The sequence below is a fragment of the Balaenoptera musculus genome, chromosome 5, assembly GCF_009873245.2.
Source record: "Balaenoptera musculus isolate JJ_BM4_2016_0621 chromosome 5, mBalMus1.pri.v3, whole genome shotgun sequence".
Lineage (NCBI taxonomy): Eukaryota > Metazoa > Chordata > Mammalia > Artiodactyla > Balaenopteridae > Balaenoptera > Balaenoptera musculus.
Window position 1 is genome coordinate 11,644,807 of NC_045789.1, and position 27,153 is coordinate 11,671,959.

General features: G+C 34.5%; 1 protein-coding gene across 3 annotated transcripts in view; it reads left to right on the forward strand.

Moving 5' to 3' along the window:
- The window catches only part of CCSER1 (coiled-coil serine rich protein 1), a 1,333,501-nt gene that overhangs the window by 655,508 nt on the left and 650,840 nt on the right, over nt 1-27,153 (forward strand). The gene's annotated exons all lie outside the window — the stretch shown is intronic.

Sequence of the window (27,153 nt, forward strand, 5' to 3'; positions counted from 1 at the left end):
CTAGATAGTGTAAAATAAAACCCAAGATTCTATCATATATAGAATCAAAACAACAGCAACAGAAAAAAACAACAAACAAAACTGAGGTCCCTCTCCTGCCTCTGTTCATATCCTACCACTTTACTGTCTGCTTCTCTATAAGGTTAACTTCTTTGATGTAGCAAAGAATGAAAGTTTATGCTTAGAAAAGATGATTTTCCTATAACATAGTATGTCTCAGAGATGGTTATTTTTTTCTAATATAGCCTTCATTTTCAAGAATTTGAAAATAACAAATCTTAAGGGAAAAAGAACTCAGTGAACCATAGCAGTACTGCTATAATTTGATTTACTAATTAATAAGTGCAAGAAAATCAGACAAGATATAATGTAAACAAAATCATAATTAAAAATCCAATTTAACATTTACGTTAAGAATGAATTATTTCTGATCAATAAGTTATTGATCCATTTCATAGGGCTACCGTGAGTTTTCTCTATGCTTCTGTTTTAACCTTTATATCTGAAAAACACACTTTTAGTTATAGAGACCAATACCTATAAAGATCATATTTCCTTAAGATTTTATGTATTAAAATGAAAACAACTGGGAAATGAACATACTGGTTTAAACTAAGTGTTTGAAAGAACAAGCCTATATGTGCTATGGATAGTTCTGAGGAATAATGCAAACTGTTTCTAATTTCTCATATTTTACTTTACATTTCACAAACGTCCGTCTCTGCATTAGTATGACTTTTATGGTTGTTGAGATAAGACTAATCCAAATTGGCTTAGAGAAAATGCATTTGCTAATGAAATCCAAAGAAAGCTATAACAAACCATGGCAAGGAAGAGGTGAAGCCCACTTATTCCACTTATACGAATTAGTAAACCCATCCATCTATGAGGTATTTTTTAGCCCTCGTAATCTGTACTGTCTTTCAAAAAGAGAGCCCAGAAAAGTGTACAGTATAGCTCCTGACCTCACTGAATATTTACTTTGTCTTAACAAATTCATAGTGAGGTCCTGAAATATTCTTCACACTTCAAGGAGCTAGAGATACAAAAATGAGTAAGATATGATCCACATTCCTACAGAAATAGTAGCTGATGTCCAGATATGATGGTTAGAAAATACTTCATGAGTAGGTTGGGATTTAATTAGGATATGAGGAGAGAATAGTCTTTAGTTACGTGATTGGAAGATTCACATTGGGCTAATAGTGTAAACTGACATACAGGTTCAGAAAGGATGTTAGGGAATTGGAAGTAAACAAGTTTGGCTGGAACACAAAGCCTGGATAAAGGCAGTGAGCTAGAAAGGTGCACCTTCCATGCTGGAGATAGGACACTAGACTTATTCAAAGTAGTTGTTTCACTCAAATTCTAAAAGGGAGGCTTTCAAGTGGTAGTTGTTTTGTTATTACTCAGATTATGTCTTCTAAGCAATTATCCACTCAATGCATAAGGTCATTGTTTACACTGCTGTTTTATTTTAGGAAATTGTGTGCTACTTCCTGCCAGAGAATTACAATAAGAATTTTTAAAAGTCCATTACACAGTGCTTCAGCCTACAACACAGCTGAGTTCTCCTGGTTGACATCTAGCCCAAGGATGCAGCTTGTTCTTCTGTGGTTATGCCCTCTGTTCATCGGGGAGCTTCCTCTCCCTCACTCAATAGTGCAGGTGAAGGCAGCCTCTTTACCCCTTTCTGCTGGCCGAAAAGGAACATTCAGATTTCTTATTTAAAAATTATTGATGTTCATTATGGGGTTGTTCCTATTGCCTCTTGGATTACTACTTTTGCTTTCTTTTTCTTGAGATCTCACAGTACCACGTTTCCTTTTACCACTGTTACTACTCTATCCTTAGTGTAGACGAGGGACAAAGCATAGTTGGGGAAGCCCACTACTTATCCCCTGAATCAATTATGTTTTTAATTTTAATTTTTGGAATAAGTATAGCTTCTGGCAGGAATGTAGAGCTGTTAAGCATAAGTATTTTGTTCCCTATGTCATTTACTCTAGCAAGAATTAAGGCCAGAGGAGAAGTCTGTATACAAGTTTAGATATTAAATCTTACCAAACTGGTTTCCACTATCAACATGTTTTAGCACTTTTATGAGTTGCAATCATTATTCATAGAGTGTTACAGTGATTTTTACTTAAAATTATTTTTCTGCCAGCTTTCTAATCCTAAAGTATGTTAGAAAAATAATTGTTTTTTTCCCCTTGGAGATATGTGGTATTTATTAACTGATAAATATCTTTATGCTTCACTATCAAGTAGATGTCCATTCACTAACTCTAGATCTTGAAATGATAAGAAACAATTATCTGGGAACACTTTATACAATGGGAAAGGCAATGTTTTTGGAGTCTTGCAAAATTTAACATTTATTAGCTGTGGTATTTTAAATATTTATCTTTCTGCCTCATTGTCTTCATCTATGACATGTGAATAATATATTCATTTATTCATTCAACATTTTTTAGCAACTGATTTATGTAGGAACTATGTTAAGCAACAGCCAATGCAGAGAAAAGATAAGACATAACATTTCAGTTATTAATACATGGAATAAATATTTATAAGTTGAAGTGGCTTTTCCACTTCAAAGTGGTATCTGCAAAGGGAAATAATGCATAAAAATCACATTTCTTACTTTGAACATATCTATAGTCACAGTAGCAAGAGAAAGTAATCTGATATCACTTTATAATTTAGAAATATGTTATTATGGCATTTAACCTATACAAGTACTCTAGAGAATTGATATATCTGTTACATTTTTCTTAGAGATGATTCTGTGCTATACATTTGCTTATCGTCATTTCTTGCTATGGAAGGAAGGAAGAAAGGGAGAAAGAGAAGGAGGAAAAGCCATAGGAAAGTGTCTTTATATCAGATTGTGAGTAAAAGGCATCCACATACAGATCTTGAAAAATAACTGAAAGATGAAAAGAAATTTTGGAGTGTGTTCATGGTTTTCACAAAGTTATAGGACCCATTTGACATTTATGTCTTAAAAGAGAAAGGTAATAATGAAAAGTGAAGGTCTAATTTTCCTAGTTTAATATTTGAAGTGGCAGAAGTGACCAGTAACCAGGAAAAATTCATATAATATAGCACAAAGAATATTGGACCAGATCTAGTCCCATCCATGACACACTGTTTTTGAACTCTACAGAATTCACTTAATTTCTCTTTTCCTTAAAATTCTCATGTGCAATTTCAGTCTCCTGGAAAAAGGTATGAAAATACAATTCCAGTCATTTTAAAACAAATTTCACATTGTGAACAAAATGTTATAATAGATTCATTACAAGTGCAAATTTTTAAAAAGTATATTGACTGCCTATCTTCATCCCTTTCTTTGTGGGGGAAAAGGCTCTTTCCTCTAATGTAACTTTTCATTACCCATAAAACAGATTTTAGGGATTTCTGATTCATGTAAGTAATCAGAATTTGTATTTAATGGTGTTCCTTGAGATACTTGTTTATATGATTGTTTTCATGCTATTCAAAAAAATAATAATTGGGTAATTTTCATAAAATTTAAGCTTCAATTTTATTTTTCTCCCTGACATTATGGTTCATATAACTGTTCTTTGTGGTAGTTCTCAAATCATTTTTCTTTACCATATCAATGTGGTATAGATATTATTTAATCTAAAATTCAGCAATAGATTGAGTTAGGGTACCAATTCTAAACTTCTATTTGATATGTTGCCTTTTTAGAATCTATACACACTTAAGACTTGTTACCAGATTAGAAAGTAACTGAAGTAACATTGGATATTTGTCCTTATTAAAATGAATGCATATTTTTAACACAGATTTCATTTCATATACATAGTTTAGCCCACAAATAGGTAAAGAATTCATTAAGGTAGTTGTATTTTAAAATGTGATACATTTGTAATCAGCACTGAATTTGAATAATGAACGCTACAATAGATTTGAGGCAAGAAAATGTGAAACTTTGCATCAAAATTAAAAGTCATGTACTTTAAAGAGTATTATCAAGAAAGTGAAAAGACAACCCGCTGAAGGAGGCAAAATACTTACAAATCACACATCTGATAAGGGACCTGAATCTGGAATATATAAAGAACTCTTACTATTCAGTGATAAGGTAACCCAATTTTAAAATGGGCAAAGGTTTCTCAATAGAGGATATACAAACGGCCAATAAGTATATGAAAACAATGTTCTACATCATTAGACATTAGGGAAATACAAATGAGAACACTTGTCACCCACTAGAATGCTATAATAAAAAAAAGATGGGCAATAACAAATATTGACAAGGAGGTAGAGAAATTAGAATCCTCATACATTGCTGGTGGGGATATAAAATGGTACAACTGTTTGGAAACAGTTTGGCAGTTTCTCAAAGTTAAGTATATACTTACATGTGAGCCAGCAGTGTATTCCTAGGTTTATACCCAAGAGAACTGGAAATATATATCCACAAAAAGTCTGTACATGATGTTCATAGCAACATTATTCATAACAACCAATAATGGAAATAACCCAGGTGTCCATCAAATGTAGTATATCCATATAGTAGAATGTTACTTAGCCATAAAAAAGTTATAAAGTACTAATACATGCTACAGCGTGGATGAAACATGAAAACAGCTAAGTGAAAGGAGGCAGGCACAAAAGGCCATAGATTGTTATTACACTTATATAAAATATCCAGAATAAGCAAATACGTACAGACAGAAATTAATTAGTAGTTGCCAGAAGTTGTGGGAATGAAGAATAACAGCTAGTGGGTGTGGAGTGTTTCTTCAGAGCAAATAAAAGGTTCTGGAATTACATAACTGCAGATGATGATATTTGTATAACTGATTATACTAAAACCCTCTGAATTATACGCTTTGAAAGGGTGAATTTTATGGTACGTGAATAAAAATAAAACAGTTACAAAATAGTAATAATAAGTATTTTTGAATTGGAATGTGTGCCATTCAGGAAACAAACAGGATACAAATTTTGAAAATAATCCAGGGGGATAAAATTTGAAAAGGAATTAGGCTAGATTTTTCAGAAACAGAAAAATTGCAAATCTTTGAGTTTTCAGATATATTATTGAATGCAGAGTTGTCTACTAATAATATGAGAAGTTAAAAAAAATTTGAACTAAATGAGAAATCCAAATGCTAAACACTGAGGGATGTAATGTGTATTTAAATTAGTCCCTGAAGGGTTTGTAACTTATGATTTTAATGAATAGATTTCAAAAGCAATAACACAATATTATCATGTTGACTGACTGATGTTCCAGTGTTATGACATGCAGCTATAGAATTATACTTATTCTACTCATTTAAAACTGAGAAGTTACATTTTACAATAAATCATCTCAAGTGTATACTTAAGAGGCTTTGCAATTATATTTTTAAAAACACACTGATGTAGTGGAATAGGTTGTTTAGTACTTAATTTTAATGAATTAGTATCTTTTGTTTGAAGTCAGAGAAGATACAAAAAATTAACCATTTAATTAATCAAGTCCCAGTAAGAAACATAAAATGAAACATTTTTACAGTTATCACAATTGGATTAGCTTCCAATTTACAATAATAATCATTTTACTTTGAATAGTTTAAATTTCTAGTGCACCTTGTGAAATACCATGTCTCATTTGACCCTCGCAAAATATGTGAGATAGGGCACATAGCTATCATTCCTCAATTTTTACCAATGAGGAAGGAGTGAGATGGTAATAAGTCATCTAACTATGCAATCTTAGATTTAAAGCCATGGTGAAAACCACAGATCTCCTAATACAGGGCTCCATCCATTTTCTCTTCCTGTTACAACAGTGTTGATTGAGCAGTGGTGTTGGTGGGATGCGAGAAGGGTGGGATGGTGGGGGACTAACAGTCGAGAATAATGACTTGATTAAAAAATAGACGGGGAACAGGTAGTTCAGAATCAAGTAAAAAATTTTAAATATAAATGACCTACTGAACAATTATTAGATGCATTTCTGAGCACATTGCCTTATTTTTGTGAAGTAGAATTTAGCTTTTAAGAGAGACTAAAGAGGTTCTCAGCATAAAAATATATCCTATCAATTAGACTGTTACCATATGTACTTAAAAAGTGTCTGGGCTGCTATGTCCCCAAGACTAATAAATAATTATGTAAGTTAGAAATGACACACCATATGGTCCCTCTTCTCAAATGAAAGTCAATACTCTCTAACAAAGCATTTCAGTCAAGCATTTTGGCTGTTGCCCCAATAAATCAGAACCCACTTCTTCTTGGGAATGACAACTGATCTAATGGTAGCCCTGATTTTTGATGCTCCCTCTCGTACCTTACGTGATTCTAAATCTAATTCTACACGTTTAAGACAACAGAATATCACAATACAGTGCTGTTAGCTAGTTCTACCAAGCATGAAACATCCCTTACTATCTCAGGATCATGTGATAGCACTTATACCTTACTCCAAGCATCGAGGCATTCCGCAATCTGATCCTATCTTCAAAGTGGAAATCAGACAACATTACATGAGGACATAAAAGCTGTTCTTCCACAACTAAAGTTGCAGGATAGAGATGAGCCTCAATTCTGTGTTACGTACCTGGGCTCCAAGAAGGTACAATTAGTATTCATCATATCTATGTTCTCAATAGGCGGGTCTGGTTTGGAATGGAGGCCACTATTTGCCACATCAGTATCTCCTCTCCTTATTAAACTGTAGATTTAGCAGACAGAAACCTGACATCTTATTTCCCAACCCTTCTTACTGGAGTACAATATTTTTGCTTTTTAGGGATTACCTGGAAGTAAAACTTGCCCTTATTTAATTTACCCTAGAAATTATTTTATTAACTTTTTTTTTTCTTGTGAGGTACAGATAGTGAGTTCCTGAAATGTTTAAGCATATATTATTCACAGAAATCATTGCTTTCTTCTGCCTCACTGGTTCAATAACTATTTTCTTTTTCAATCAAATTATACTTCGACATATCACATCTCATTAACTGCTATTTAGAAGAATAAATATGATCATGTATATTCCTCTTTTACATCCTTTTTCCTTCCCTTATCCCTCATTTTTCTTTTCATTTCTTTTTTTTCAACCAAGTTCTTTACTTAGTTATTTTTAACAATTCAGTGTAATTGTAATTTTTGTTAAATATTAGCTACTGTAGCTATCACAAATAATGCTATACATTTGAGGGTTGCAACATACCCAATCAGAAAAAAAGAATGAGTGAAAAAGAAGAAAGGAAGGGAGGAAGGGGATAAAAACTACTATATAAACTTTCATTTCCTGAAACTTGATATATATATTTTGCTTACTCGAGTAGCAGAATTGTAGTTCCATGTAACAATCCTTTGTAATTAAAGCACCAGTGAATGCCCTTTTGCACTTAGGTGACCAAGAGAATCTCATCTGGACAGGCTTCTTCCTGTCTTGTTCACCTCTGTTTATCTCCGTCTAGTGAAATCTTCTCTCCCGCAGTGATCTCTGTTGGGATATCACTTTCTTGTATCAGGGATCTTAGTCTTCATTTTCTACTTGTAAACTTGCTTCTGGTTCACCCCACTAATTTTCACAGGCTTGCTTCTTCCCATTTTTCCACAGACTTGTTCGCTTACCGTATTTCCTCCTTTGCCTTGATTTCAGTGTGTTTGCTTAATGCCGCCCTTCTGTTTGCTAACTGGAGTGTCCTGTACTTGTGTACTATATGCCCCTGTGATAAACAGATTCTTTTATTCTGTAATTTTTGTCAGAAAAAGAAAAATTCGATTTGGGTTCCAAGTGAAAATCGATCTATAGATGCAGTAACACTGAAAATCTGTGACAGCGGTGGTATTTTTTTCCTGATCATCGGTGTTCCCACAACCAAGGCACAATATCTGTCCCAGTAAATGCTTGGGTCTAATCTGTGACAGGTCAGATGGGATACCTGTTCATGGCATGTCCAGCACTCTTGTAGGCTACAAATATCACGGATATCATCACATAGACTATATTACAAAAAACTTGTAATTAATGACACATTTCTGTGACCTAGACTAGGTATTCTCAAAAAGTTTTGGCTATTAAATACTAAGAGATACATTTTTCCGTATGCCACAAAACATTTTGAAGTTTTAAGACCCTAGGTTTTATTGTTTTATTTTTAATCTAAGCAACACTTTCTCATTTCGATGATTCCAATATATTCTTCTCTTTGTGAAGTCCTGTAAAATAGATGTTATTTTGTTGACATAGTAATCATAATACAGACAAGTCAGTTGTCCAAGTTCATAGAAGTATACCAGCAGGAATAGGATACACTGTGTCTTGCTACTCACTCAAAAACCAAATGCCTTTGCTATAGTTATGATTAAAGATAGAGAATAAGGAAGATAGTATCAAAAATTCTCTTTAGAATTTCCTTTAAGCTTATTTCATTTCAATTTGATATAGTTTTATTTAGTCAGAGCTGACGTTTGGAGTGGTGGAAAGATAATTTCACCTCCAGTCGAACATTGATTTATACTAATTACAGGTTAAGAAGTCATGTGACTGCAACAGCTGGACAAACATCACGCATCTAAGGAGATTTTAAAATGTGTACCTTCATACCCCGATGTGTCTGATATCTTTACCGGCAATTCGCTGTCAGTGTCTGTCTAGTTAGCTAGTAGACATATGGTACATCAAGAGTACAGTGATTCAAATTCTCTCTCTAGCTTAATACCCACCTCTTTTTATTATTTTTTGCCTCTCTACACAGCTCTTGAGTATGAAAGACACTGTAAGTCATACATTTAATGAAACTTCTAGAGGACAATTAAAAAACATTAATGCAACTTTATCTTACTTTATGTCCTCATCTTCCCTCCACACACACACTACCTTCTTATTTCCCCATTCTTTCTCCGTTAGCCCTCCCTTGCCTCTTCTTCTTGCCAATGGCTAGTGATGCTACCCTTACAAAACTATGGATAATTGGGAATCATTTGCTAATGTGATTAATTAGCTTGGAGAAAATATTTGAGCGTGTTATAAATGAGTTGGTAGTTGAAGCAAGGAAGCAAATTACAAAGGCAAAGAGGCATTAATCTTATTTTACAAAAGGTCTTTATACTCCCTTTCCAGAATAGGGTGTCTGCATATGAAAGAAAATTAACATAAAAGAGCAGTGAGGTTGTTTGTACAGATAATAGCCAAAATCTGCACCCACAATTTGGAATCAAATCATTGATCCCCTCCCACCTTTTCAAATACCTTTTATTTTTCTTCAGATAACTCATCAAATGTATACTTGTGGCCTAGAAAGTTGAATCTACTACATAAGAAATTACCTAATTAGGTGGAAAGGCCATAGACGTGCAGTTTCTTAAGATGCCATGTAGCTAATCAGAGTTTACATAGGATGAATACCATTCTCACGTCCCCATTTTTTCTCACCTGGTACACTCAGTTAGCTGGGGTTCTTCCATTTACACACCATTCCACTTCCACTGAATTCTATTCAGTATAGTTTATCCCATCTAGAATACTTTTGATAGCTTACTATTGCCAATACGTGAGAGACTTAACAGGCAATTCATAACCAAACCTCTGAATACCTTAGTAGTATCATACCCCTCATGCAACAAGCCCACAATAAGGAACAAAGAAACTGAATTAAGTGTACAGCTAATCATCTTTGAAATGTTAATAAATTTATTAAAAGAAGTTAAATATTTATAAACTATGGATTTTATTACTGTAACCTTTAGGAATGTAAAAATTTTGTATTCCAAATACCCAATCAAAATTAATTTTCTTAATTTTTGAAAACTAAACTTTCGAAGTTTATATTCATATTTCATATTTTGTTCATATGTCACTTTTAATTGCCCCATTTTTAAAATTTTTATATTTAAATAGACCTAATTTTCAGATATCTTTATTAACTTGATTTTTTTTAGTTGGGTTATAGTTGCTTTACAATGTTGTGTTTCTGCTGTACAACAAAGTGAATCAGCTATATGTATACATATATCCCCTCCCTCTTGGACCTCCCTCCCACCCCCCCAATCCCATCCATCTAGGTCACCACAGACCACCAAGCTGAGCTTCCTGCACTATACAGCAGGTTCCCACTAGCTACCTGTTTTACACATGGCAGTGCACATACGTCAATCCCAATCTCCCAGTTCATCCCACCCCACCCCCACTGTGTCCACACGTCCATTCCCTTTGTCTGAGCCTCTATTCCTGCCCTGCAAATAGGTTCATCTGTACCATTTTTCTAGATTCCACATACATGTGTTAATATACGATATTTGTTTTTCTTTTTCTGACTGACTTCACTCTGTATGACAGACTTTAGGTCCATCCATGTCTCTATAAATGACCCAATTTCATTCCTTTTTATGGCTGAGTAATATTCCATTGTATTTATTATTTTTATTCCACAGCCCCTTCTAAACTCAAGGAGGTATTTTTGGCTGGATTAACATCAGCCTACCTGATAGTGATGAAATAATTATTGGTCTTTATTGGAAGGTAAAGTGTGTGTTTTGAGTTTTAATGAGCAAGTATAGACATGAAACTTCATATGGTAAATTAATAGCAAAGAATAGAAAGTTAGACTTAAGCAAATTTGTACATTGAGATTTTCATGTCAGTGTAAGAGAGATGGTGGGTGAAGGTGCTTAGCTGAGCATGTCACTTCATTTGGAAATGGCTGAAATTTTAACAATGTATACATATGTGTGTGTGTGTGTGTACGTATGTGTGTGTGTGTGTATATATATATATATATATATATGTATACTTCCAAACAGACTCAGGAATACTGAGAATTTTCTTCAAGAAAAAGAATCAAGTTACTATTTTATATATCAGTTTCTGTGATTTCATGTTGTATTAATGGATTAAAAAGTTTGAACAGTATGATCCAGTTTCTATAAAACCTTAAGTGATTATTGCAGCCTTCATTGGTCTTTCTCTCCTATAATTTAGCAACTAATTTTATGGTTGTATGGTTATACTATCATTGTATCATGTGTTAATTTTTACCTCTTTAAATGGCACACCTCTGAAGTAGAGTATATATTTATGCTTTTGTCTTTCCCACAGGGCATAAATCCTCTGCACATAATACTCATTCAATAATTTCTTAATTCAAACTGTAAACAACAGCTCTAGATTATAAACTTCTTTGTAAGTAGATCCTTTCTGTAGCTCTTTTGTGTAATATAGTTAGTAAAGTCTAAAATTTTGACAAAAACTGAAACGAAGTATCTATTGTTAAGTATTTGTTGTGATTTCCAAATTCTCTAACTAGGACTCAGATTTCCTTAAAAGCTCTTTCAGTTGGTGTTTCTGATTTTCATTTTTAGTGTTTAAATTCTTGTTAATACCAAATCAAAACCTTTAAAATGATATTTACCTTTAATATCCCATGCAGATCTCTAATGGCAAAAAACTAATATTCTGATGCTTAGATCATTATTTTCTAATTTTATTAGACCTTGCATGATTTATTATTCCCTTTGATCAATAATCATGTTGAATATGCACAGATAATATTAGGTACTAAGACTATCTAAATAAAGTGAACATTACCTGCCAAAGTGTAGACATGTGAATACATTTTTTCGGAAAAGAAAAAAATGGCAATGGAACTGTTATAGCAAACATTTGGCATCAAATAGCAAATGTTAAGCTAAAAATTGGAGCACCTTGACCTTCTTATACTGGATCTATTATTCTTTCAGCCCCTAATAGTGATAGATGGCATTCAGAGTTTCAGTGGGCTATTGCCATATCTCAGATTTATCAAGATGTATTATTTAATAATTGGCTTTATTTTAATTCTATTTTCAAAAATGTAAGAAAACAATTACAGTGCTATGCTACTAAGTATGTTAATAACTGAGTTTTCAACCTTCTTTAATTTGTTTTCAAGGTGAAAGAGAATGCTGGTATAGTGAAAAGTATATGATTCCTTCACACTTGACTTTCCTTCTATCTTCAACTTAAAAGTTAACTATATACCTAGTCAGAGGTATTGAATAATGTGTTTTCTTCTCCCTTAAGTTGCTGTTGAAGCATTTTTTCCTCTTACACTTCCACTTATCTCTAGACACAGCTTCAGGTAATATATTTAAAGTTACAAAAACATTTTCTTACAATATGATTACATAAGTTCTTTATCTAGAAATACAAATCACTCAAGGGTTTGTATTTGAAGTTTTTAAAATAAGCATATAAAGCTAGAGGCTACGTAGCAAACCTATAAAATTATTTTAAATGTTCCCTTTTTTCTTTATATTTATAAAAATATCTTGTGTCTCTCAAACTAGAAGAAGATTTTCTTTCTATAAAGAAATCTCGCCATGGTATTTTGCTTCTAGTCTTGTAGATTGAGGCATTTGGCCAGGTCATCAAATGATCTAGGTCTTACCATCTGCTACCACCCTCAGAGAACTTGAGAAAGTCACTTAACTTTTTAAAGTACCTATTAATATCGTTATCTAAAAATGCCATAAAAATCAACAAATGCTTATAGCTGACTTTAGTTTCATCCGTTGATATTCTTTAAAGAAAATACCTTATCGTTTTTTTTTCCTTTGCTCATCATATTTAGACACTTAGAAAACCCAATGCCCCCCACCCCCACCACAAGCTATATGTGTGTGTGTGTGTGTGTGCACGTGTGTCTATATATATATAGTGTTTTTCAAGATGTTGAGTTCTCTAATGATCTATGGCATGGAACAACCTATATCAGCTGAGCCACTTGAACAATTGTGCTGTAAGGCTGTCAAACAAAAGGGGACTTGATAAATGATTATCCTTTTGTCTTGGTGGTTATTAAATGCCTTCACTTTCATACAACGAGAAACTTGACAAACAGAACTGAGCCTCATGGTTAATGACATTTCCAAATTCTAGAATGTCTGTAAATAATGAAGGAACTTCATTACAAACAATGGTGGATAAAACAAAGAACCTCTCTTCTGACACATGAGAATAAATTACTTCACATCTCATCTCTGTTTAGAGGATGATGCAGAAGTCTATTCATTTATCCTCTAATATACATTTTTGGATAAATGATGGTGTTCTTTTTAAATCTGAAGTCCAAGTGGCTTAATACGATAAAATATGTGACATTTTATAGGCATTTTGTAGTACGTCTTACATGTCACTGTCGTGCAGCTACATACAATATCAATTATTCCCTAAGGTATTCTGTAGTTGTAGATCATAAACTTTTTGCTTAAATTAAACATCACAGCTGGTTGCTTTAATTTGATGCATTATACCACAAATGTTTCAACAGCTTGATTAAAATGAGCCATACTGCAGATTCAAAAGAAGAGCGAAGGTCAATGCACATGAAGCCTAGTCGTGTGCAAATTTTCTTTGGGCATATTAAAAAGCATCCTGCAGAATATAGTTTAATGGAATGTAACCAAACAAAATAGTAGACTATTGCAATAGTGTTTCACTTATGAAAAGCAATACTATAAATTCTTAATCTCATGACAGTGTTTACAATAGCACATTTAAAAACTCATGAATATTGTGCTTTGAGAGTGCTGTTTACTTCTTCTATTATGATAGCCTTGCCGGTTTCTTTTCAAACTTAAAGCATCATTAAATCTACAAAGGGAAGGCAATTAGTAGAAAAGAAAGACCAAAATGGTCACCCTTATTCTCACCTTCTACCCAGGAAGCTTTCCCCCTCTCCCCCGCCGCTCCCCCTCAGTTAAAAGACCAGAAAAACTGTCTCTTCACTCATTCTATTTGTACTCCAAAAGTCTTTAGCTAAGAGAATTGATATAATACTACTAAGATTATCATTCATTACAACAGAAACCCAATTGTAAAACTGTTGTAACTACAAAGGTGTTCTTCTAGCTCACAGCAATTAGCCCTAAATATTCTTGTCAAAACAAGCAATTAATAAACTAAAATAATTCCATCACTTATGATCAGAAAATAAAGTCTCCCAAATTTTGTGTTGGCAACAAAATACACATAAAATTAGTGCAATAGGTTAATACTATGATATTTCAAGATTTTAAAAATTGTAAGGACTTCCCTGGTGGCACAGTGGTTAAGAATCTGCCTGCCAATGCAGGGGACACAGGTTCAATCCCTGGTCCGGGAAGATCCTGCATGCCGTGGAGCAGCTAAGCCTGCGAGCCACAGCTACTGAGCCCGTGCCACAACTATGGAAGCCTGCATGCTCTAGGGCCTGCATGCCACAACTACTGAGCCTGCATGCTGCAACTACTGAAGCCCACGTGCCTAGAGCCCATGCTCTGCAACAAGAGAAGCCACCGCAATGAGAAGCCCGCACACTGCAATGAAGAGTAGCCCCCGCTCGCCACAACTAGAGAAAGCCCGCAACGAAGACCCAACATGGACAAGAATAAAAAAAAAAAATTTAACTGTTACTTTCTTATTAGTCATAAAATCATAGAATTTTCGAGCTGAATGAGAACCAATAAGTATCTAAGAGAATTTGTTCTCAGCATCATCTATCTAGTCATCATCTCTAGGTTCAGAAATATTAGTTGTCCCTAATGTGTAACTCCCTTAGTATGACATTTGGAGCCCAGTCCGATCTCATCCATGTGTCACTAAACTATACTCCATTACACACTCTGATCTAGCCTCTGTGTGTGTATGTGTGTGTGTTTTCTTAGACGATATTTTGAATACTCTTCTTCCTTTCAACACAGTTCCATTACTATCTCTTCCTAGAATTATCCTAAATTCTTTCTATCAAAATGAACTCTTCCTTTATTGGTGTATCCACAGAACTTTATTATGGAGTCTCATTCACAGAATTCCTTTTATCTCATATTAGAGTTATTTTAACAGCCAGAGTGTAAGCTCCTTTGATTCATGTGTCATTCATTTCTTCTTCAGCTCTCCATTTCTCTATGTACCTAATTAATATATACTGAGGTGAGTTGTATCATCAGTATAATCCAATACTTTCTTTTTCATGATGGAGGAGGCTGAGTTTTAAAGAGATTGTGTTTTCCAAACAAAATAGTATTTGTACGATCAGAAACCCATTTCTGGTTGACCATACATAGATGCCTCATGACATATAGATGAAGACCATTCTCTGCTTAAAGTTATTGATTTAATCAGAGTTTGGAACTACAAGTTAGAAGTTGCTCAGTGCAGCCTTCATTGTCTTAAGGAGGTCAGGACATGTTCTCTGCTCCTAATCTCTGGTCTTTTCCCAACTCTCCTCTGGACGAGTATTTCTGGAGTTGATTTCAGCAGTAACAGTAATCTGCCTTACTTCACCTCATGTCACCTTGCCTGGAAGAAAGTGTAATCAACTGAAAACAATATGACATTTATAGTAGAGAAACCCAAGTCTTGTCATGGCTCCTAAGTTTGCATTTACATTTTATTTTGGGGTTCCTCTTAGCCCCATGCCCTTAAATACATATTAAGAGCTCTTTCAAGATATTACTCTTTCCTCTTTGGAGATGCGTATGTACTCTGGAGATGAATGTTATGGGTTTGAATCTCAGCTATGCCACTTAGTTCTGTGAACTTGAATAAGATAGTAAAGTCATCTGTACCTCAAATTTCTAATGTGAGAATTAGAATAATGCATAATAGTTGTGGGAATTAAGTAAATTAGTAACTGTGAAGCATTTAGAGTACCATATAGGATTTCACTAGCATTGGCATTTTCTTAGACCCGAAATAGCCATTTCGTTTCCTTTCAGACATAACCCAAAATGATGCTTTCAAAAAAAGGATTCTTCTTCTGTATATCCTCAACGGCATTACCTCCACAGGTTTTGCTTTCTCTATAACACTTTTTTGTCATGATCATTCAATGTGTTTGAGAATGTATCCTGTCACATAGTCACAGCCTAAAATCCTTCATTGGCATAGCAGGGCAAATTCCTAGGTGTGAAGGCATCCCAGTTAGAGAATTAAAATATTTTCTCATATTTTCATTTTAATGAACTCTTCATTGTCCAAATTAAATGACTAGTGTGGGAACTTCAGGCCTGGAAAAGGTGATCGTCAAAGGAGTTCTAGCAGTGGGCAGCGGACTTCCAGATGATAGTATGTTGCCCAACATTGAGATAAGGTCTGGTCTTACATATGCAACAAAAGACACTAATAGCACAGCTGAAGCTTCTGTGAGCTGTTAGCCAAGACAGCTTTTGGCAGTGGCTGCTGGTAAGAGACCTTGATTTTAACAGCCATGATTTGCTTCTGGTTACCATCTTCTTTAAGGATTTCCAAGTTTATTCCATTTTGTGTGGATTCAAATGTGTCTTTGGGAATAAATAGTACAAACATTTTAAAGGAAGTAATGGCATGTTTCCAGAGGACACAGGGGATGTCTTAATGGTTTTAGACATTTTATAATCTTATACTTTATTGTGACTCAATATATTGTTTCTGCAATGATATAAATCTGTGAGGGAACAATTGTTTAATTTACTAAATTTCACTGTTTAATTTTTCAGTTAGAACTCTTGGTTCAAGCTAAGCTGGTTTTTGACATTTATCATTTAGTGGCAATTTCTAATTCCAAGAATGAATAAATGGTTTAACATTATTTTTGCAATCAAAAAGTAAAGCTTCTGTGAGAAATTCAAATAAGTAATTAAACCATTAATTACAAAATATTGAAACTATGAATTTATACCTAATTATAGTTACTATTACATATATAATTTCTATCAATGTTTGCTCTAAAATCTTTACTCCAGAAGCTGTTGTTTAATGGTCTTTATTAGAGTCTTTACTACTTTTTTAAAATTGAAGTATAGTTGATTTACAATATTGTTAGTTTCAGATGTACAGCATAGTGATTCAGTATTTTTTCAGATTATATTCCATTATAGGTTATTACAAGATAATTAGAAGATAATGGTATAATGTTCTGTGCTTTACAGAAGTCCTTGTTGCTTATCTATTTTATATATAGTAGTTTGTAACTGTTAATCCCATACCCCTAATTTGTCCCTCCCCCTTTCCCTCTTCCCTTTGGTAATCACAAGTTTGTTTTCTATATCTGTGAGTTTGTTTCTGTTTGTATGTACATGCATTTGTATTTTTTTTTAGATTCCACATGTAAGTGATATCATAGCTCATGGCAGCTTTTCATTAATTTTTATGGCTGAGTAATATTCCATTGTGTATATGTATACCACACCTTCTTAATTCGATCATCTGTTGATGGACACTTCAGTTGCTTCTATGTCTTGCCTATTGTAAATAGTGCTCTGAGCACTGGGGTGTATGTATCTTTTCAAATTAGTGTTTTCATTTTTTCAGATATATACCTAGAAGTGGAATTGCTGGATCACATGGTAGTTCTATTTTTAGATTTTTTAAGGAACCTCCATACTGCTTTCCATAGTGGCTGCACATTTTTTACATTTCCACCAAGAGTGTAGGAGGGTTCCCTTTTCTCCACATCCTCACCAACATTTGTCATTTGTAGACTTTTTGATGATAGCCTTTCTGACAGGTGTGAGGTGATACCTCATTGTGGGTTTGATTTGCATTACTCTAATAGTTATTAGTGTTGAGCATTTTTTCATGTGCCTGTTAGCCATCTGTGTGTCTTCTTTGGAAAAATGTCTTTGTTACAGTCTTTGTTTTAAAGTCTATTTTTTTCTGATGAGTAGTTCTTTCTCGTCATTTGTTTCCATCTGTTTCCATACCCTCACTTCCAGTCTATGTGTGTCTTTCACCCTGAAGTGAGTCTCTTGTAGACAGCATATTGAAGGGTCTTTTTTTTTTTTTTTTAAATCCAATCAGCCATTCTTTCGATCAGAGCATTTAGTTCATTAACATGTAGTGTAATAAAAGTTAGCTATGTACTTATTGCCATGTTATTCCACACTTTTCAGTTGTTTTTGTACTTCTTTTTTGTTCATGTCTCTTCTTTTTCCCCATTGTAGTTTGATTTTCTTTTCTAGCATGCTTGGGTTCCTTTCTTTTGGGTTTTTGTGTATCTGTTGTAGATTTTTGACTTGTGCTTACCATAGGGTTCATATATGTTGACCCATAACTGTATCTACTTTAAACTGATAGTCATTTAAGTTTATATTTTAAAAGATCTACATTTTTTACTCCACTCCCCCACATTTTGTGTTTTTGATGTCATATTTTCCATCAATATGCTTATTGCTTTCCTATTTGTTGTAATTATAGTTTCTCTTACCACTTTTTTAAATCTAAATACATACTGGCTTATTTAAGTGATCTTCAATTCTTACTATACATGTGCCTTTCCTATTTGGATTTTCACTTTCGTATAGATTCCCACTTCTTTTCCATTTAGAGAAGACCCTCAACATTTCTTTTAGGGTAAGTTTAGTATTGCTGAATTTTTTTCAGTTTTGCTTATCTGAGAAATTCTTATCTCTCCTTCTACTCTAAATAATAGTCTTTCTGGGTAGAGTACCCTAGGTTGCAGGTTTTTCCCTTTAGGACTTTGAATATATCATGTTACTCTCTTCAGGCCTACAAAATTTCTGCAGAGAAATCAACTGATAGCCTTATAGGGGTTCCCTTGTATATGACTTTGTTCTTCTCTTGCTGCTTTTGAAATTATTTTTACCTTTAATTTTTGTCATTTTACTTATGGTATGTCTTAGTGTGGGTCTGTTTGGGTTCATCTTGTTTGGGACCCTCTGTGCTTCCTGTACTTTGGATATCTATTTCCTACTTTAGGTTTGGGAGTTTTCAGCCATAATTTCTTCAAATACATTTTTGACCCACTTCTCTCTCTCTTCTTCTGGAACCCCTGTAATGTGGATGTTGGCATATTTTATATCATCCCATAGATCTCCTATGTTACTTTCCTTTCTTTTTTTTTTTCTTTTTTTTATTTGTCTTTCTGTCTACTGTTCTGATTGGATGATTTCCATTATTCTATCTTCAAGATCACTTACACATTCTTCTGTGTCACTTAGTCAGCTTTTCATTGCTTCTATGGTGCTTTTGATCTCAGAAATTAACTATCTATTTTGATTAGGTGTTCTTTATAGTTTCTAATTCCTTTTTACCACGATCTGTGTTTAGATCAATTCTCTTGCTTAATTCAGGCAGCATTTTTCTTACCAACTTTTTGAACTTGGTGTCTGGTAAACTGATTATCTCTGTTTCATTTATTAATTTTTTCAGGGGTTTTCTCTTGCTCTTTCAACTGGGAGTAGTTCCTCTGCCTTTTCATATTATTTAACTTTCTCTGTCTCTATGAATTAAGGTGAAACTGTTATCCATTGCAGTCTTGAAGGGGTGCTTTTATGTGGGGGTGTCCCTTTATAGACTGCATGTGTCCATTGTCTTTGGTGGGAGGGCTGGATTTGACGTGGACATTAGCCGTGACTTTCCTCACTAGCCACTATCACCTTGATAGTGGGCGTGGCTGGTGTTGGAGGAACTAGAGACTGCACATGGTGTGAGATGGGACTCCCTCTCTGCTCAGTGGTAGTGGCCACCCTGTCACGGGTGGGGTCTTCTCCCAAGTTGTTGAAGTGGAAGCCCTGAGGGTTGGGCTTGAGCTGGCTCTGTTTCCTTTAAGGGTGTGATTTTGCTTTTTGCCATATTCTGGGCCCTTGCCCTAAAGGAGGGGAGTGCTGAAATAAGTGAGGCTCATGTTCTTACAGAGGTCTGATGCACTACCTATGTAAGGATCTGCGGTTCTGCTCAGACACAGCCCAGTATGGTGTCTGTTTCCCTGTTGTGGTCCTCCCAGATCTAGTGCAAGGTTTGGCATGGCGTGGGTGGCTTGGAGCGTTTACTCTTCTGGGGCTGGGAGTCAGGGCTCAGCGTGTTCTGGTTGTGGGAACTGAAACATACACGCTGCCGTCAGAGGTCTGGGTTGCTTCTGTGGTGCGATTTGAGTCAGTGCCAGCAGTGGCCACCACTGCCCCACCTGGACCACACCCTAGGCCCCCGGGCCATCTGTGTCCATAGACGAGACTTTTCCCAGTACCTGTCTGCCCTAGATCCAGTGCCAAGCTGTGGTGTGGAGTGAGAGGGGCCAAGGTGTTTGCCCAGCTCAGACTGGGGAGTGTGGTGAGACAGAGTGGAGTCTAGGCTTCTCCAGCCTTCCTGTCTGTCCCAGTGGTTCTTCAAGCAGGCAAGGATGCTTGTCTCCTTCACATAAGACCCCAGGACTGGGATTCCCAGTCTGTGGCTCGACCTGCTTACTCCCCAGGACAATTGTCTGCCTGTGTGGTCTTCCTTTCTTCTTAGTCCCTCCCAGAGTCACAGGTCCCCACCAGATGCTTTTTTTCCCCTTTCTACCCGATTACATGGGAATCCTTCTTGCAGCCTTGGTTGTGTAGGAGTTCTTTTGTCAGTTTCCAGTTAGTTTTCGAGGAGAATTGTTCCACGTGTAGATGCTTTTTTGATGTGTTTGTGTTGGGGGTGAGCTCCACGTACTCCTTACTCCATCATCTTGATCCCCCTCTGATAAGACGTATAGTTTCATCACATAATCCAGTTTGAAATGAGTATGAAGTATATATACAATTCAAGTATCTTTACTGTTTTTTTGCTATTTTTTCTTTATTGAAGTATAGTTGAGTTACGATGTTGAGTTAGTTTCAGTTACATATATGTAGTTATATATATAATATTTTTCAGATTCTAAGCCATTATAAGTTATTACAAGATATTAAATATAGTTCCATATGCTATAAAGTAGGTTCTTGTCATTTATCTATTTTATATATAGTAGTGTATATCTGTTAATCCCAAACTCCTAATTTATCACTCCCGCCTTTCCCCTTTATAATCATAAATTTTTCTATGTCTGTGAGTCTGTCTTTGTTTTGTATCACTCTTTTAGATTTCACATATAAGTGATATCATAAGATATTTGTCTTTCTCTGTCTGGCTTACTTCACTTAGTATGATAATCTCTAGTTCCCTCCATGTTGCTGCAAATGGCATTATTTCATTCTTTTTTATGGCTGAATAATAATATTCCATTGTGTGTGTGTGTGTGTGTGTGTGTACACCACATCTTCTTTATCCATTAATCTGTTGATGGACATTTAGGTTGCTTCCATGTCTTGGCTATTGTAAATAGTGCCGCTATGAACATTGGAGTGCATGTATCTTTTCCAGTTAGAGTTTTTATTTTTCTGGATATATGCCCAGGAGTGGGATTGCTAGATCATATGGTAACTCTATTTTTAGTTTTTTAAGGAACCTCCATTCAGTTTTCCATAGTGGCTGAACCAATTTACATTCCCACCAACAGTGTAGGGAGTTTTCCTTTTCTCCACACCCTCTCCAGCATTTATTATTTGTAGACTTTTTGATAATGGCCATTCTGACCAGCATGAGGTGATACCTCATTGTATTGAATAGTTTGATTTGCATTTATCTAATTAGCAATAAGTATCTTTTCATGTGCCTCTTGGCCATCTATATCTCTTCTTTAGAGAAATATCTATTTAGGTCTTCTTTCCACTTTTTGATTGGGTTGTTTGTTTTTTTTAATATGGAACTATGTGAGCTCTTTACATATTTTGGAAATTAAGTCCTTGTCGATTGCATTATATGCAAATATTTTCTCCCATTTCATAGGTTCTCTTTTCATTTTGTTTAGGGTTTCCTGCACTGTGCTTATTTTTGCTTTTATTTCCATTACTCTAGGAGATGGATCCAAAAAAATATTTCTGTGATGTATGTCAAAGAGTGCTCTGCCTATGTTTTCCTCTAGGAGTTTTATAGTATCTGGTCTTACAAGTTGGTGTTTAATCCATTTGGAGTTTATTTTTGTATATGGTGTTAGAGAATGTTCTAATTTCATTTTTTTACATGTAGCTGTCCAGTTTTCCCACCACCACTTACTGAAGAGACTGTCTTTTCCCCATTGTGTATTCTTGCCTCTTTTGTCATAGTCAGTTGACCATAAGTGCCTGGGTTTATTTCTGGGCTTTCTATCCTGTTCCATTGATCTATATGTCTGTTTTTATGCCAGCACCATACTCTTTTGATTACTGTAGCTTTGTAGTGTAGTCTGAGGCCAGGGAGCATGATTTCTTCAGCTCCATTCTTTCTTAAGATTGTTTTGGCTATTTGGGATCTTTTGTGTTTCCATACAGATTTTTAAAATTTTTGTTCCGGTTCTGTGAAAAATGTTATTGGTGATTTGATAGGGATTGCATTGAATCTGTAGATTGCCTTGGGTAGTATGGTCATTTTAACAATATTAATTATTCCAATCCAAGTACATGGTATATCTTTTCCTCTGTCGTATTCAGTTTCTTTCATCAGTGTCTTATACTTTTCAGAGTACAGGTCTTTTGGCTCCTCAGGTAGGTTTACTCCTAGGCATTATATTCTTTTTGATGCTATGGTAAGTGAGATTGTTTCCTTAATTTCTCTTAGTTCATTGTTACGGTATAGTAATGCAACAGATTTCTGTAAATTGGCATTGTGTTCTGCAGTTTTACCGAATTCATTGTTGAGTTCCAGTAGTTTTCTAGAGTGGCATCTTTAGGATTTTCTGTGTATAGGATCATGTCATCTGCAAACAGTGACAGTTTTACATCTTCCTTTCCAATCTGGATTCCTTTTGTTTTTCTTCCCTGATTGCTGTGGCTAGGGCTTCCAAAAATATGTTGAATAAAAGTGGCAAGAGTGGGCATCTTTGTCTTGTTCCGGATCTCAGAGGGAATGCTTTCAGCTTTTCACATTTGAGTATGATTTGGCCATGGGTTTGTCATATATATCCTTTATTATGTTGAGGTATGTTCCCTTTATGCCCATTTTCTGGAGAGTTTTTATCATAAATGGGTGTTGAATTTTATCAAAAGCTTTTTCTGCATCTATTGAGATGAGCATATCTTTTTATTCTTCAGTTTGCTAGTGTGGCATAACACATTGATTGATTTGTGAATATTGAAAAATCCTTGCATCCCTGGGTAAATCCCACTTGGTCATGGTTTATGATCCTTTTAATGTATTGTTAAAGTAACTTTACTATTAAAGTGAGTTTGCAGTAGTAATTCTTTAAACATTTAAATATTTCTTTTTTGCCCACGTATGATTTCTTAATCTCTTAATTTCTTAAACAGAGGAAGCCCTTTAAAATTCTTGAAAATAAGAAAACATTGTGTTTCTCAACTGCTAAGGTTTAAATTTAAAACCTTAAAATGTATAATTTCAATACAAAATCTTACTCATTTAAATATCAATCTCAATCTTATTTCTATAATGTAATGTTTATCATCTTAAAATACTTTCAAAGTATGAATACACACACTTGGGTTAGGAAGAGAAAGATAGAGAATGAGAATGAACTTAAAACTGGACTAAAAAGAAGTAACTTGTTTTTAATTTGAGAGAAAAAAAGAAAAACAGTGTAGTTTGACATGACACCAAAACCTTTTGTCCTTATCATTATCCTCAATTTTTTAAAAAATGACACCTAGAGTGGGCTTCACCTATATTTCCTTACCCTTCTTTCTATGCCACCCTCAAAATGCAACTCAACTGCTGGGGAAAAAGTAATCTAAATGTATTTTATTGTGGTATTTTTGCAATGGAAAATTCCCAAATTCTATGCAATTGCTGTTGGCATAAAAAAGAACTACTACATTAAACTTCTTGAAATATATTAATTTCAAATATATTAATATATTAATTGGCTAAATCAGAAATTTAGCCAATAGTGTTACAATATAGTTGGATAATTTTAATATTTAATGGTTTTCTTTCAAATATGAAGGTTGCATTTATTACATAATATTGCCTAGTTACATTATTGTCTTTCACAGTCATTTTTTTTTTCTGTAACAGCCAAGCAAAATGTCTGAGTATGTCATATATAATCCCTCGTCATGATAAGGAGTTAATGTCATGGACACAGATCTACCAAAGGACGTGGACATATATGTCTTCTTGTGTAATGTGCTCATATCTGCCTGTGTAACATGCTCACATGTGAACACATACAGTGCCATTCAGAAACCACAGACAAAGCATAAAATTGTGAATATAAAGATTGATATTTAGGAGAATGTGGAAATTCTAGATACAGTTAAATTGTTTCCTATATATTTGTATTGGGCATTTTTCTGTATTTACAGAAAAATTATTTATAATAGTAATATAATGACTGAACTTCCTATGTCACAGAACTTCTTTGAGAATTAAATGAGCTAATATCTGAAATGCTTTACAAACTAGAAATTTAGAAGAAATTTAAAAGGTTTATTTAAATAATTAATGTTGAAAGAGCCAACCAATGCTTTTGTAACTTGATCTCTATCTAATCATTAAAGAATGAATGCTTCTTATTTTACTCATTTATTCTATGCCATAGAAAACACTGAATTACTTTTTCTAATTCATTCTAAAATTCAAGCCTCATGTTAATACTGAAAATAACAAAGACAGTCCTCCCCTAGAAAATGAATAGAACAATTTGACCTAGGAATAGGATATGTGATTTCTCAGTGAAGTATTAGGAAATAAAGTCTAGCCATGAATTAAAAAGAGTAACACAAATAGTATATAGTGTTTATCAAGTGCTTACATAATCTCAGTTCTTATTTATAAAAACGCTGTATAGCAGTATCTTAGTTCCTATTATCATCCCAACTTAACTGCTGAGAAAACTGAGGCCTTGAGAGAGAAAGTAACTTTCTCATCACACAAATGTATTAAGTGCTAAAGTTAGAATTTTAAACCCTGAAATCTGACTCCTGAACTCATGGTCCTAGCATCATACTATCCTGTTTTTCTGACCATGTAAGGATAGTTCAATTTTTAATAAATCTATCCGTATAATTCTTGACAACACTAAGTTATTTGAGACAATTATAAATTGTTTCCGTATGTCAGTAGAGATATTATCAATGACAAACAATGAACTTTTTATTAGAAAACCCCATAAAACTTTATTTCCAAAATAAGCGTGGTCACTAAAGACAGTACATTTAAATCAGTTCAGTTCTCACTAATATGGATTTGGACACCTACAGTATACCAGGAATAGTGTACTTGGGTTGCATAAAGAGTTATAAGACGGGGGAAAAACAGGAATTCTGCCTACACTAAGAACAAAGGATCCCTGAAGGGTAAATAAAAGACAAGTGAAGAAAGTCTGAGGGTTTTTTCAGGCAGAATGAATTGCAAATCTACGTTATTCTAAAATAGCCAGCTATACATGGGGAACTAAAAATAAGTCAGTGTTAATGGAAAGAAGTGTGAGGTGGAGAGTGGCAGAGATGAAGTTGGGAAAGAGGCAGGTGCCAGTTAGCAGAAAGCCTTCTGTCATCCTGTCATGCTGAAGTGTTTTAGCTTCATGCTATGGAAACTATTTGAAGCCATTTCCTCTTTCAGGTGGGTTATATCTGAAGGCTATAGGGTGAAATTAAACATAAAAAGAGATTGAAATAATGCAGAAAGTTGGCAAGAGCCTTAACAGGACAGTTGGAGAGTAGGAGATGCATTTAAGAATTGTTTAAGAGTTAAAATCATCAGAGATTGATGACTAGTTGGAGAGGAAAATAAGGTGACCTCTAATATCTAAAGTGCCTGGGTGACATGTGAAGCCATTTGTGATACTCAGAAATGAAGAGGCAGAGCCAGTAAGAGAATGGAGGAGGCTGATGTGTTCATCATGTTTATTTTTAAGTGTCTAAGAGACCTCTAGGTAGCTATATCCAAATGCAGACAGACACAGATGATTGCAGCCCAGGGGAGAGGTCAGCACGATGGTGTTGGAAGTTGTACACCCACAGGTGGTACTGAAACAATGCAAAGAACATTAAAAAGGATTTTGCACGGCATAGTGTTTGGCATATAGTAAGCTCTCCAAAGTTATTTATTGACAAATTAGGTAGAGGGGGAAGCCAGTTGGACAGCCGTACAGAGGACATCAACAGTACCTCTATTTCTATTAAAAACAAACACAAAAACTAAAGAAACAGGAAAACACACTAAAATCTGACAAAGCTGCTTAGTGAGTTCATAAGTATACTCTAAATTTATGCTTGAAGTAGTTTCTGATCACTTTTACTAAAGAATAACTAGAAAATGTGGACAGAGTAAGTGTGAACTACACTTTGTAAAAATTGAGCTTGAAAGATGAAGAAGGAGTGAGGGTGGACTCAAGACCAGGAGAATTTTTTTTAAAGAAAGATAAAAGAGATTTCAGCATTTTATATATTGAAGAAAAGGGCAGATAGAGAAGGACAGGTTTTGAAACATAGCTTGAGATATAGAGGATGTCTCAACAATATAGTTGTGAAATCGAAAATGAAAGAATTTATATCATCCTCTATACATCATCCTGTATGTTTGTCCTTCAAATTCCATTACAATAGAGCTAGAACTTTTATATTTTTCATGTATGCCTTAGCGTACTAAAAGCATAACCTCATTTTGTCTAGTTCTGCATTATAATAAAGAACTAAGGGGATAATATACTTCTTAGATGACATCATTCGAGAAATTACAGTGAGACAGTCACATCTTTTTCTCAGAGGAAATTAGTGACCATGAGACTTTCACAAATTGCAATGTATTTGTACTTTACTGCAACCATGTGACGATGCGTTAATCTCACTAATATAGTATCATCACCAAAACAAACTGGAAGAGAGCACCTGCTGAAAGAAATGAGAAGGAAGATGTGTTAGCCAGCGTATAATTTTATATTTCTGAACATTGAGGGCTGTTGAAAATATAATTGAAGTTAAAGAAATGTCACAGGATGGTAAGAGTTAACTTATTTATAATTATTAATAAGTTATTTATTTATAGAACTTATTAATGACTTCAAGAAATAATATTTTAAGTAAAATATAATTACCTTTGACCTGCCCTGTATAAAGCATCTATTGTGATTCTGTGAGTCAGAAATTCTTTTAGGATTTTGGACAGTTTAGTTGCAAGTACGTTGTATTTTTGCCAAATTCATCTCACATTTGGTGGTGTTTTTCATTCCTTAGAGAATATTAAATAGTTTCCTGAGAAGCATTTTTAGCTCCAAGGGCACTGTTTAGTGTGTTGGAACAATAATGGAGTTGATGAAAAGATGACGGTGATAGGAGACTTGAGAAAAATTATGGTCAGTGGTAAAAGATGACATTACAACCACCTCCTGAGTGACAAAATGTCTCTTAATGAAATGCCACATTTATTGA